Source organism: Planococcus citri, chromosome 4 (assembly GCF_950023065.1).
Source record: "Planococcus citri chromosome 4, ihPlaCitr1.1, whole genome shotgun sequence".
NCBI lineage: Eukaryota > Metazoa > Arthropoda > Insecta > Hemiptera > Pseudococcidae > Planococcus > Planococcus citri.
In genome coordinates, this window is record NC_088680.1 from 24,830,066 (window position 1) to 24,843,346 (window position 13,281).

Below are 13,281 nucleotides of genomic sequence, written 5' to 3' on the forward strand. Positions count from 1 at the left end.
TGACTTTTTATCAAGAACAAACGTAAAAAAAATACAATAAAGGCTATTAATAACACACGACAAAGGAATATTGAAATTGTTATATACTTAGAGCATAAAATCTCCCTACGTATGAGAACCGGTTGATCAAAAATTGTGTTCGTAATTAACCATTTTTTTGTTCTTGAGTCGTATCCTCTTGTTTCTTTTCTTCATCACTTCTTGCTTCTTTATTGACTTTATCTTTATCATCGTTCGGATCTTTCGATTTTACTTCTTTCTCTCTTGATTCTTCGGTATCTCTGATCTTATTCTTTTCATCAAAAGTTAAAATCAAATGAAGAAGTCCTTCGTATATTATGTGATAATCAGGGATGACTACATTTTTGACCGGTACGATTTTGTATGGGGGAATTCTGTCAAATAATTCTTCAAAGTTTTGTAAATATATTATTTCCATCGGTTCGTATTCTTTTTCTGTAGACATCGCTGCTAAGAACTTACGAATTTCACGTCTTTTATCGTTAGATCGGTATCCCGGTAGTAAGAATGGTGGAGATATAAACACTGTCTTTACTTCGTTTTGCTTGGACTGATACATCAGTAATTTGATATCTCGCTTAATATCTTCCTTTTCGACGCGTTCATAATCTTGATCACTTGTTGAAAAGAATATAAATGGAGGTATTTTTTTTAGAGCGATCATGTTCTGAAAGAGTTTTTTCGTAGTCATATAAGGACCGGTATGTTCGCTGGCTCCGGCATGGTTAAGTGCCTGTTTATCCTTTCGTATTAGTTGTTTCATTAGTTGGAATGTGTACAAACCGCCGATTATCCAAAATCTTTGCAAGAAGTACAGGTTCATGAATTTGTTGTCTCTCATGTCGATAGATATAAAGCGAGTTATAAAGTCGAAGCTTTGAAATGGCTGAAAAGGCAGTGGCGGAATAGATCGGTCGACCTGTATATCTTTTCTGATCAAGATTTCGTCCAATGTATCGAGATCGATAGGTAGATATCCCGTAAACTCTCCACAATATAGTTTTACCTTTTTAGAGAAAATTCGTATATTGTTGAAATATTCAGGATGCGGTTGGATTTTCAGATGGTTCGGCATTTGAGTCGGGATTAGATGGAAATAATTGGTGTCTAACACGTCATCCTTCAACAATTCTTCTATTTGTTTTTCAAGCGTTTCAATCTCTTCGTATAATTGATCAACTAAACCGATTTCTTGATTTCTTTCATCAATTTCTTTACGTAGAGTTTGATTTTGATCTCGTAGTTCGATAACTTCTTTTTCCAAGTCGGTGATTTTAGCGATAATGACCGGATCATTGATGACAGCGATTAATTGATATTCTACGATGACAATGGTACATAAGTTACACGCGATCAATTGTCGGCGGCCGGCAGGAGTCTTTGACGATACGATGTCGATGATGCATTTTTCATGGAAAATATGTCCACATCGTACACTCTTGGCGAGCTGTACGTTTTTATTCGGGTAATCAATCTCAATTTCGCAATGCGGGCACACCAAATTATTCGTTTCGTTCGAAGGTCCGTTGTTGGTTTTGTTGGGATTGTCGGTAACGTTTACATTACTTCTGTTTCATGAATCATTCATTTTGAAGTAATATGCTTATTTCTATTAATGCTGGAGAGTATACCGGTTTCAATCTGTAAATCAAATAGAACAATTGTTGATTAATTTGATCGGTAGTAGTACTTATCATTGTTTGTGATTGCAGTTTGCATAAAATAATACCTCGATTATATTATATATCTTGTTTACTAATTATTCTATGATATGTAGTTTGATTGATCGTGTAGTTGAATCAATTAGTTTCGGTTCAAATTTAGGTGAATTGTCGATATATTTCATCATGTATATAACCGGTTCTCAATAATTAATGTAGTAACTAATGGTTTTATCATTAGGCAAGCGATAAATTGTAATGATGTTCGCTCGGAAAAATGCAATGATATTATTATTTGAGTTACCTGTTTTAGATGGAAATTAGGAGTAATATGATCAAGATGGCTGCTAAATGTAAAATTTTGTCCTTTTATCTGATCGGTCGCGAATAATTATGGTGTTAATAACTCAATTCTCATTTCTAACTACGGCGCCAGTCTTTTAGTGATAATTATTTTTAAAAAAAAACGACACTTTAAAGTACAATTCTTTTTCACTCAATACGCACTATTAGAATGCCAATGCACTCGATGGTTATTATGACGTATAAGCACCTTCGTTGCTTATCACTTGGGGTGGAGGTGTTCAAAGAGAGAGAGGGGAAATGTTCGTGTATTTTTAATACGAAAAATTTCAAAATGAATGCATAAAATGCCGATATGTTTTAATCGTAGGTAAATTGTTTATTTATTAAATGTGAAGAATGATTTATTTGGTGACATCGGTATTTATTTTCCATTTTAAATTTCAAAATAGCTTCGATCAATATTTCTCTCCTTTTTTATTTGAATCCCATGATGTACCTTTAATCAGTTGACATTCTGCGAAGGGTTAAGTTGTAGCTTGAATATTACACTATTTCTGTTGTAGGCGATATAAAAAACAAATAAGCAAATAAAATAAAAATTTTATTCTCTGCTCTTCTTTTTTTTTTTTTTTTTTTTTTTAAAACTTATCAATAAATGAAGATGTAAAAAATCCATATTATCCTTTTCAGGCGAACAACAAAAAATAACGTAAGCTACGAAATAAATGACTCTTCTTAGGATAATTAAGAAATAAAAACGAAACGGAACAGTTTAAACTAAGACAACAAAACCAAACTTTTGACTTATATATATAAAAAAATATTGCGAATACTAACTAAATTATAATACATTCGTGTGAAAAATTGATATAGCTATGGTCATAGACTACTCATTTCCCATGTAAGCAAAAAAAAAATTAATGAAATAATTGACCGGTGTAAAACTATAGTAGATAACGATTACTTTCAAATGATGTTGCATTTGATTACGTATTATTCGTCTTTATCCTTATTCTCTTCCGAGTTTTCAGTTTTATTAATCGTTTCTGGTTTGTCATCGATTTTATTTTCGACCGGTGCTTCGGGTTGATCTTGTACATTCGCCGGTGGGTTTACAGTGATGGCATTTAAACGCCGGTTCTCGTCTGCATCCGCTTGGCGTATTTCTTCTTCAATGAGTAGGAATAGTCGTATTGTACCCTCGAAAATAGCTCTGGTATGAATATTTACTACTTGACGTGTATAATCAATCGAGTGGGGAGGCAACCGGTCAAATAACTCCTCCATTTCTTCCAAGTAGATTATCTCCATTGGAGAATAGTAAGAATCATTTGCGAACGATTTAAGGTACTTTCGAGCTTTGATGCGATTATTATGTGACCGGTAACCCGGCAATGGGAATGGCGGTATTAAATATAATACGTCAACACCATTATCAAATAACCGGTCAATTAGTAATTCAATATCTTTGACTATATTTTTCCAGGTTAGTCTTTCGAAATCGTGGTCGCTCGGCGTGTAGATGACATACTTGGGAATTTTTTTCAGTCCTTCTAAGTTTTGAAACAGTTTTTTCGTCGTCATATAGGGTGCAGTAAATTCCGACCTAGAACACCGGTCTGCCGAATCTTTGTTTTCTATCACGAGCAGTTTTATCATTTGGAACAAGAAGCATCCTCCCGTGATGAGAAATCTTTGAAGGAAATATAGATCGAGTATTTTTTCGTCCCGGATGTCTCGGCAAGTATATCAAGTAGCATACTGAAAATCTTCTGTTGGCGTAAATTCTTCTTTATTTTCAAATGGGGGTAGTCCCCGATCGACGCGAATACCAGTAGAACGCAGTGCAGCACCAATTGAGCTATGTATTATAGGAGCATATCCGTTGTAGTAGTTATTCATTAACTGCAAATTCACTACGTGACGATCAAATGGCAAATATAAGTTGGTCTGAGGAATTTCTGTTAGATACACCGGTAGATTTCGTGGACGAAGATGATAGTACGTGTCGTCGAGTGAGTCGGGTTGTTCTAAAATGGTGATCTTATTTTTTAATTCTGCAACTAATTGTTCCAAACTTTTGATTTTTTCTTCATATTTCTGTACCGTCTCGATTTCGTTTACAGTTTTTACTGGTTTGTCGATCGCTGTTTGTTTAGACTCATTTACTGTTCCTCTTTTCAGAGCATCATTGTCTAGTTTGAGGATCTGATTTTCCAGATTTAATCGTTTAAGTTTTTCTTCAATTTCAACGTTTTTTGGGTGGTGTATAAATACGACGTTTTCGTAATTAACAACGACGACAGCACAGATATTGCACGCGACCGGTTGCCTTTTACCTGCGGCCGTTTTTCGATTTAGCATATCAAGGATACATGACCGGTGATAAATATGACGGCATTGTTCGCTCTTGGCCAGGGGGATATCGTGATTATCGTAGAATATTCCGTTCTCGCAGTATGGGCATATCGTGTCCGCTTCGCGATTCGATGTAGTGCAAATCGGATCGATCTGGTTTGGCGGCGGGTTAATGTTGAATCCAGGCGGAATATTCATCTTAACAGAATAATATTCATGTGTTAGTAGATGTTGAATAGGAACACGGTTTAAATCGTAGTAAAAAAAAATTTATACCTTTGTTTTTGCGGTTTTTTCCTTTCAATATAGGAGCGCAACTTTTTAGTACAAGGTATGTTCCTGATGTTTGTTGGTTAAGAGTGACCGGTACGTTCGAATGATAATTCTTTTGAATTCAACACACGTAATTCAACCTAAATCATAATCAATTTTTTATATTATTACATTACCTCAAAAAGTTTCATGCATAACAATGGTGTAATTGGGATATTTTTTATGAAATTTCCAGAATCAATGTAGTAAATACCTTCAAATGATTGGATCTTAGGGCTTATAACCGGTGACATTTCAACAATCCTCGTGATTTTATGATATTTCTTATTCACTTGTCGAGATGTATTCCACCTAAATGACAACGAATACATATTAAGTCGTGTACACAAATATAATTTAGACATGATTTCTAAAAAAAAATAGCTTGTAGTGAATGTTCATATAATCAACCGGTTTTATGTCATGATATTTCATTATTATTTTTTTTTTTTTTTTTTTTTTTTTTAAATGGTCACATAACACATAGCAAGGAATAGAATTGAATGTTTCAAGGTTAAAAAGTAATTACTAGACATTTACCTTTATAAGATTAGACGTTTGATGCCGGGAAACAATAATGGCGGCTGAATCCGAACAAATCGAGCTTTCTTTGTTTTTCATTAACTGCAATTTTAAGTGAAAAATTATTTCCACTTATTATTTGGTAACATCATAAATCGTTAATTGCATGGTTGTAATAATATTTCTTTTAGTATTTACCTTTTAAAACTCCGGTAGAATTAGTTGATAACTTTACACCATAAGGAAGCATTCAACACTCGTGACAATGAAATGTTCTCAGAAACTGCCTCGTTGCTTGGTGTTGGAGGAGGGATTTTTAGAAATAAACCGGTGAATTTTTAGGAGTGCGGGGGGCGGCTAGAGATGGTTTCCTTCGACAACATACTGATACATCTCTCCCTTTAGTATCAGCTGTTGTCGAAGTGAATTGTTCTGTTTTCGCAACGCATTATTCTCTGCCTCTAATTCTGCTAATCGCATCATAAGGACCGGTGTGGGATTATTATTCATTCGAGACATTGCAATTAATTTATTGTTTAACTTTTGAATCGTATCTTGATAGTATTGTTGCGTCGGTAGCGGTGTTAGAATCGTAATTATGTAACCGGTCAATGGTTGAGTGCAGAATTTGTCTTTGCATATGTTTGGATCAAGCGGAGTGGAGATTCGCGCACTAAGTATTTTACGGTAACAGTCAATATGATAGATATGCTTGCAGGATTTGTTCTTCGCATATCTTAACACTTCGTTTACGACTAAATCTACGTTACAGGCTGGACACAACCATTTAGGCATTTTGCACTGGATTTATTAAAACTCTAACACCACACTACAACTTTAACTAATGTCTAGGAGGTAAAACGATAACTGTGAAGAAATTTTCAGTTTATTTCCTGTTTCACCGCTTCAGGTAGTAAATAGGTGTTTTCATTCGTTGAACCGATAATATGTTATTTTTGGACTATATTATCAGAATTAAGATATCGCTCCTTCCCAAAATGGGGATCATAGATAATACCGGTACCATTATTATTGAAATAGATCAGGGGGTGATAAATCTAGTTTACAAATTTGTAGTTGTAAATGATCAGTGGGATGTGTGATTATAATCCCATTGTTATTTTTCCAGTAAGGAAAACTTTCATAAAAACCGGTAAATTGAATTTGTTGAACCGGATTCAGGTGTTCCAGTGTAATTAAATTAAGATTTTTCTTTTTCTTAATCTTAGTTTTTATTTCATCATTTTCTGTATAATTTATTTTTCTATTTCGTTGGCGAAAATTGTACCGGTTTTCTATATCTTTATTAAACTCCTGGAATTTTTCTCTAGATATAGTTCTTTCTAACGAACGATCAAATTGATGTTGTTCATCGTCGGTGAGTTTCTTCTTGACCTTTTGTTTAATTTCTCTAAATTTCTTTACCTTTTCGATAATCTTATTTTTGTTTGTTATAGGTTGTTCTTTGGAGACTTCTTTTGGATTGATCGTTTGGAGAAAGTCTTCCAATAAATCTTTATGTTGTACGAATTCTTGAATTTTCTTCTTCAAGGTACGTTTATCAAATTTAGAGCATAATTTAGGTTCTTTACTCAGTTGTTCTAGTTGATATTTATTCAAATACGTAGTAACTTGTCTTGCATTAATCAAACGTTTATCATCCTGTTCCACTATGTGTTTGACTTCGTAACAATTTTTACCAGTTCTAGATACAATAACATATGGACCGTATCTTTTTGGGTATAATTTTGATATGGGAAGGATTGCCCTACACGCTCAGCTAGTGATTCGTAGCAGCCTTTCTTAGGAAAAAGCCGCGAGATATGTATACTAGCGAGGTGCACCTTAATAGTACACTTTTCTTACTCCCTAATACCAGAAGGTTTGGTAATGTGTTCACTGCTAGGATAGATACATGATCGTCTGTTAATTAGATCATCGTGTGTCTGTGTGAGTACCCACCCACACATACACACGCAAAGGCGATCATTTTATGTATTCTTTGATTGACGTATTAGTGTCACTAACACACAGACACGCAAAGACGATTCTTAAGTGTTTTGTAGGGGAAACGTCAATCAAGCTACCTGTCATGTATATTTGATGCGAGGGCGGCGATTGTTCACACACACAAACGATCGGTTTATGTAAATTATAGGGGAAATAGATAGGGTTGGATCGTCTATGTACGCATACCCGCACACAGACGATAGTCCGAGTGTATTTTATACAGATATAATCGATATTAATCGGTTATATCCGGAAGACCAACGCGCGCATCGTAAATAAGGGTTGTCTTTACCTAATTTCACCCCCGTCTACAACATCGTTAATAAATAGCGACGCACGCGAATAAATCTTGTTCTTTGGATGTTGGAAGTTTCCGTCTTTGATCTTACGAGTTCGCGATAGTGATTTCTCGTCCATACACGGAAGGGTAGTGCTTCGGCGTTATGCCTAATTTGATGATCGCTTGAACATTTTGTTCAAGTCATCCCTTTTTTGTCTAAACCACTTCTAGCGTGGAAATATCGGTTTACGCGATTGATTCTATCTTTTTCGTTTAACCCATTTTGGGATTAATCTCCGATATTCCGGACATTGGGGATAAATCCTGTTTAATATCGCGAATGTAGCTTAAATCAGTTTAATTTGTTGTACAAAATCACTTTCAAAAATAACTCTAAAAATAATGCTAAAAATGACACATTCAATGCCCACTATGAGTTCAACATACGCAAATGTAGTTTTCATAAATCGATTTGGTCATGTTGATATGAGTGACCGAAATACCTCCGGAGCCTGTAAGTAGTTTTCAATAAAATCCCTAGGCATGCGTTCGCCTATCCAGATTAATTAAACTTAACGTAAATTTAATGTAATTGTGTCGAAACGTATGACGTCGCGTTTTTATATAGTTTTATTATTTTTACACCCTAGATATCCTAATCGCGAATTAATGTAGTTTAAGTTTATCCATCTATGTCTCTATATGTGAGCATATACTCGCACATAAGATTAGGTTACAGAAATGTCTCTATTACCTGTGCTATCTTTTAATAAAAATGTCATTGAAAGGCGTTTAAAGGTGTTTTTATTTAAGGTAGGATCAGGAATAAATGCGTTGTGGTCGAGTGAGAAACGCTAAACTCTCCCTCATTGAGCTAGTCAGGGATACAAGTCAGTCAGCAATTATTCCCCACTAAAGGAATAATTCTAAGTCGCAATGATAGAGCATAAATTCGAACCCTATTTTCTATTGAAACTATTCTTATCCGCACCACAACATATTTATTTGGCGCCCTAAGCGTAAGGCATCTTCTAGTTTTGCATGAAACTAGCAGAAAAGTCTAAGCTCTAACCCACTCATTAGTAAGGTAAAATTCTCATATTTTTCAAAAATCGAAAAATATGAAAATTTTTCAGAGTCTTTTTCATGCATGATACATGAAAAAGCAAATAGGAATAGTTTCAAAATTTTAAGTAGTGTCCTAACTAGGCCATTTTTTCGATCACGTAATATTTCTTGGACTTCGAATGATTGTCAAAGTACAGAGAAATATTACGTCAATTAGGGAAAAATCTCTTTTAGGTCTAATTTGTCTGTCTTCTTTTCGAAAAATGTTGACGATTCTGTGGAGTAAAAAGTGCGATCTTGGATTGTGTTTTATTCTGGTTACGACATACCAACACCTCTTTGAGGAATGCATGGCTAGGTCAACAACCGGAATTTTTCGCAACTCCATTTTTTGCATTTTTTCGCAGATGAAATTGACACTTGAGAAAAATCTCGTGATTCGCAATAAAAAATACGTGACAAAATTCTATCTCATAAATTGACTCATAATTAGTACCTTCAAAACCTTTCGTGAAAATCATTTAATCTAACAGAGAAACAGGGCACTCTCCCTGGCTGACCTGAAGTAATGGTCTATCTCTTAATGTGGATTCTTTATTATCACGAAAGTCTTTTTGCTGGCTATTAATTAGAGTCAAGATAAATTTAGTCAAATTTCTTTCGGTTCTCGGATGCAATAAAAAATGCCTCTTGGAAAAATCATTTTATTCACAGAGAAACAGGGCACTCTCCCTGGCTGACCTGAAGTAATGGTCTATCTCTTAATGTGAATAATTTATCATTCCAAGAGTCGTTAGTTTTTTCCTCGGAAAAAATGATATTGATTAAAGAGAAACGAAGGTTGAAAAATCTAAGTTTCTAGAGTATAGAGTTCAAAACGTAGTCGTTGCGAGTTACATTAATCTCACCATCAAGATAGAAAAATAGCTAGAAATTAGGCTTACTTAGGAACACCGGTCTCGTAGCTATTTTAATTAGAAATAATTTGAACCATTAGTGTCTTCTTACGAGTCATTAATAAGTTAGGTCTGATCTAAAAAGTTTAGCCTAAGTTTATTTTTTCCTTAAATCCTTTCCTTAAGTCGAAAATTTCCATTTATGGTGGCTTGACCGCCTACTTGGAATCATTTTCGACTATCCTAATCTTGCCTCTCAGAAAAATCATTTAATCCAACAGAGAAACAGGGCACTCTCCCTGGCTGACCTGAAGTAATGGTCTATCTCTTAATGTGGATTCTTTATTATTCTGAGAGTCTATGTCTTTTCCTTGTTGAAAACCTTCATTTATGGTGGCCTGACCGCCTACTTGGAGAAATTTTCGACTAACTTTCTTAGTTAAAAAACCCTCATTTATGGTGGCTTGACCGCCTACTTGAGTAAGTTTTTTGACTACTTATCCCGAAAACCCTCATTTATGGTGGCCTGCCCGCCTACTTGAGTAAGTTTTCGAAAAAACAAACTCTTTCAAAAAATCTCAATTAAGTTAGTAAATTAGTTAGATTAGTTAGAAAAATGACTCGTGACTTAAATCTAAGCCTATCTCGTAATTATAGCCGCCTAACTAAAATCAAGCAGAATATTTTTAGATAGCTAAAATCTACATAAAAATAGGATGGTTCAAAGTCGTAAGCGCAACGCTTTAAACTGGTCTTATACAAAAAAAAAATAATAAGGTCTAAAAATAGTCTATAACCAACAAAAAAAAAAAAGAAGGGTGAGCCAGGTATCTTTTTGATTAATGGATCTCGTACACGAAGTCCAGAGGATTAGAAAGGTGTCGGTAACCACTTAATAAAACTCAGGTAAAAATCGCTGGTCTCTTAATAGGTTCGAGGGTGACGATCGGACGATCTGTTGGTGACAGTAGAATTATTTAAAAAGGTTAGAAATACATGTGTCGTGTATATTTTCGCGCATATGCCCAGAAATAAATTACGATCATGTAATTAGTTAGGTCAATTAGGATTAAGTTAGCTCAACGGAGCATAAATAAAAACCAAAATTGTGATAGAAAACAAACTATTCCAAAGATACTATTAGATAGGAAAAATTTCCATACGTCATTATACTCTGTTAAGATCTGTAGAAAAATTAATATAAGAAAAAACCCCATAAAAATCAAAAAATTACAAAAATTACAAAAAAAAACCCACTAGAAATAATAATTAGATCACGAATTAGTTTAAGTTCAGAAATCAGTTTTAAAGCTATCATTTTGGGTGTTTGCCTAAGATGATTATTTGTAAGTCTTTGCATCGAATTATTTATGTACATTTCCTATGAGCAAATACTCGTAAGAGATGGAAAAATAATTCAATTTAGTCCTATCTCATTTCCAAAATTTTCGTCTTTTAATTTCCAAAATTTTAAATACTCACATGCCAATAGTTTGGAACGCCTACAAGCTACCTGGTCTTTTCAAAATTCTCCGATCATTTTTAGTTACGTTCAATAGGCATTACTTTCTTTTTGATTTCATGATCTTGAATCGAATTTATTCCTTGCTTTTCAAGATATTCTTTCGATTTTATCATCGTCCACATTTTTTATGGTGATGGAACGTCATAATTTTGAAATCTTGAACGCATGAGAGAAAATGAAATTTAGTTTCTCAACAAACCATCACCTCTCGGCGTATGTGTGGTTTGAGGAATTAAAGTTTCATCAGATCTCATAAGATTCAAATTGACAGTTTTGTCATCATAAATTATAAAACAGACGAATAATAATTTTCGGTCTAAATCTTAGTTTGCGAAAACGAAGGGTTTAGAGAATTCTTGAAACGCATTAGTGGATAATTTATTCATAGAAAATCAATCAGAAAAGGTACCTTTGTCGCGTATTTTTGCGAGGCAGGTATAAGAAATAGGAACACTGTAGTGAGACAGTGGCGTCTAAGTACAGATTCTCTATCTCTCTCTTGTCCGTTTTTTCTATCTCTCTCTTACAACCACTAAACATCTCGTGTGTGTATTTTTTCCTTCTTTTCTTTCGGTATATTTTTCTTTTATATACACACACTCTCAAAAATCAATTAATTTTTTTTTTTTGGATACACTTAGCCCTGTCTTATAACCATTCCCGAGCTCTAGTTATAATTCGGAGTCGCAAAGTTTATTCAACCCTAAATTAGCCGTTTAATTTCCTTTTAATAAAACCAAAATAGGACTAATAATTTCGTCAAAAGAGGTGAAAAATATGTCACAGTACATATTTTTAAAGAGCTGAGAATTCGGTACACCGCGATATCGTAACCGCCGCTTCCCCACCTCCACCCCTGCAAATTAGACTTACAGATTTTTATTTTCACTTGTCTCTCCCCTTCGAAGATTTTTTTTTACATAGAAAAAAGATAGGGAATTCGCGAAGCGAAATCGAGTACAGGTATATTAAAATTTCGTGATCAAGATAGAAATAGGTACATACGAATGTGTACCTATTAACTATAAAATCATCCCTTCGAAGTATTAGTAATTCGTAAGATAAAATTAGTTAATTTTAAGTTTTTCGAAATAGGATTTTTTTTTAGTGTTAGGAAAATATGTACACGTACTCGCCGTGTACATATTAGCCGCATCGTTCAGTTAAACACTCGCGTCTTTAGGACCACCCCCCATACCTAGGATCGCTGTAAAGGGTTAAAAAATCATCCCCGCCCACTCGATAGTCAGATCAGAGGCACGAGCCAAATCAAATCATAATCGAAAATTATTTCTTGACTGGCTCTTGAGCTCTTCAGACCTTACCTTTCGAGTTCTCTTAAATTGCGTTAGCTATTAGGAACTTAGTATTTCCTCTCGTGTTTGATAATTTTTTTTTTTTTGAAAACTCACCTTTTTAAATTCGAATTCGCATCTTCGAACTCGCATCGCTATCTAAGATCAAGCCTAATTGTGCGTTCGTGCATTTTTTAAATTCGAATCGAGTATTTTGCTGATTGTGCGTTCGTGAAATTTTTTCCTAAAAAATCCGCAACTTCAACACTTCGTAATTTTTTATTTAAATTTCCGTATTCGTATTCTGCGAACTCGTGAAAATTTAATAAAAATTCTTCAACATTGTGTCTGTGACTCATCAAATATCCGAATTTTTGTACGAAATCGTGTAATTTGCGCCAGTATCGTGTATATCTGTGGCTTATCAAATACCGAATTCGTGTGTGGCAAAAATCGTGAATATTTGCGCCAGTACCGTTGAAGTTCGAACCCGCATTCGCAAACTCGTAATTTGTGCCTACTGACTCGTGCAAATTTTTCAAAATTCGCAAATTTGTGTCCGCCTCTCACTCACGCTACTTCGATATCGTTCCGGTTCAATCCGATCCAGTAATGTTCCAGTCCGATTCGATCCAGTCAAACAGTGTAGCTCAATCCATGGACACCCCAGCTTTAGGTACACGCAGTAAAGTGAGTAAAAAATTATCTAAACGCCAACCCGTAGATTGTGATAGATCAGTTCACAAATCTACACCCCCTGTTAACGTAAAAATGGCGGATTTAAATCAAAATATTAATAATAACCCCAGTGATCCCAGTGCTTCTAATGACCCTAGTGTGTCCAATCCCCCCACCGATTCGAATGTTCCCAATGTCTCCACTGATAAAGAAACACAAGCCACAGGTTCTGAACACTCATTCTTTAGTGATCATACTCAAATCTTTGCGAGAGAACAATCCTCCGATGACTAGATATACTTAATGCCAAGTGACGAAGGAATAGGGACCCAAGAGCCAGGTGCCCGAG